Source organism: Sminthopsis crassicaudata, chromosome 2 (genome assembly GCF_048593235.1).
Source record: "Sminthopsis crassicaudata isolate SCR6 chromosome 2, ASM4859323v1, whole genome shotgun sequence".
NCBI classification, from domain to species: domain Eukaryota; kingdom Metazoa; phylum Chordata; class Mammalia; order Dasyuromorphia; family Dasyuridae; genus Sminthopsis; species Sminthopsis crassicaudata.
Window position 1 is genome coordinate 56,384,888 of NC_133618.1, and position 1,840 is coordinate 56,386,727.

Here is a 1,840-nt window from a genome sequence, read left to right on the forward strand (position 1 = left end):
CACTTTCCCATTATGCTAGGCTAACAAAAATGTGAAATATACTAATAGTACCCTATAAGAGAACATTCATTGGGAAGAATAAACTAATATTTTTGTAAAAATTGTAGAGAAAACAAATGTATACTTAATTTAAATGAAAGCAAAAAGGACTTATTGAAAGAGACTATGCCACCAATTTCAAGGAATCCTAGAAGTGCTACTTGCTATAACAATCGAAAGATGTTTTCCAATTTCATACTACATACTTCATTACTGCCAACAGGTACTAACATTATTATAAAAGAAAAACATATAAACATTCTGGGTTAACTTCAAACTTTTTTTTTTTTTTTAGAAAAAGAGGTCATTTTATTAATAAAAATTATTCCACCATAATTGGCTTTAATATTTCATATAAAATTAAATTAAACCTTTATAGAAACTGCAATTTCTTCAAGGATGAATGTCAATAAATCGGTGTAAATCAGCTCCAAAAGTAATACCTACTCCATACTTTTTGTTATCCAGTGTAATTTTAATTTTCTAAAATACAAACCCTCAAGTTAACACTTTTCTTTTACGACAAAACAGCCTTCTAAACTTATCAGGAAGAATAAATAACATTTTAGTCTTTCCACTATTTATTTTTCATTGTATCACTTAACTATGTAATTAAGCTTCTAAAACTTAGCAAAGTACTGTTACAGGTAGGTTTATTCATAGAATGAGTTGGAAGGGACCAAAGATCATTCGGTGCAAAGCCCAGTTGAGAAAACAAGGCGTCAGGGACTCCTCTAAGGTCACCCGTCTAAAGATTTGAAGCCCCCTTCCCCACAACAAATACAGTGGGCTCTCTCCCATTACTCAGTCAACAGCTGGTTATTAAGGGCGGCCCAGAAGTCACGAATAAGCTTAATAAGGGGGGCTGGGGGCAAAAGAGGAACACTGACGCCCAAGTGGCACTGCAGGACCTGTGCATTCTTTCAGTGAGGGTCCTCAACCTGTAAACTCGGGTCGGGGAGCATTTGCCTAAAGGATGTCACTCACAATTCAATTAGTGCTGGGGACTTCTAATAGTGCCCTTAAAGGAGACGCAAAAATATAAACTTAGTTTACAAAAATTAGCAAAGAAAAAGTGGGGGGAGCAGCCCCCCGGGGAGCCGTGCCCCCATAGCTGGAGGGCTCCCGTCTCGAGAATAATCCGCAGCCCCCAGGCCAGATCCCAGACGCTCTCCACGCCCCCTCCCTTCCCTAGGCTGGTCTGGCGGCGGCGGCTGCTCCCAGGGAGATGGATCCCCGGGTCGCCCCAATCTCCAGGGCTTTCATGCATCCTCCGGGTGCCCCAAAAGATAAACGTGCACAGGGGTCCGGGTAGGGGGTGGGATGAGACCCTCCCCTCCCCCCCCTCTCTCTCTTGCCCAGCTCCCGGTCACCAAGGGGGGAGGAATGCCATTTCCCGGAGGACGCACCAGACTTCCCCGCCGTCCTCCCGGCCCCCTCCTCCTCCCCGACCCCCCCCTCGACCCGGCTCCGGGGGCTCCTCCCTCGTCCCTCCTCCCCCTCGGCCGGCTGGGCCGCCCGGAGCGTGGCCGGCCCGAGACCGGGGGTCCGGGCCTGCGGCGGCGGGTCAGAGTCCGCGGGGCCTAGGCCGGGCCTCCTTCGGGGGGTAAAAGGACGCGCCCCCCACCCCCGGGTCCGTCTGTCTCCCCGCGGCCCGGCTGCGGCTCGCTCCGTCCGCCCGCTCCCTCACACGCTCCTCACACGCCGCCCGCCTTCCTGGCCGGGCCCGCGCCCCCGGCCCCCGGTCCGCCCCCGCCGCCGCCCGCCCTCCGCCCCCGGCCCGGCGGGCGCCCTGAATCAC

General features: G+C 50.8%; 1 protein-coding gene across 4 annotated transcripts in view; it reads right to left on the bottom strand.

The window, feature by feature from the left end:
- USP10 (ubiquitin specific peptidase 10) overlaps positions 1-1,840 on the bottom strand; it is a 73,192-nt gene that overhangs the window by 70,978 nt on the left and 374 nt on the right. The gene's annotated exons all lie outside the window — the stretch shown is intronic.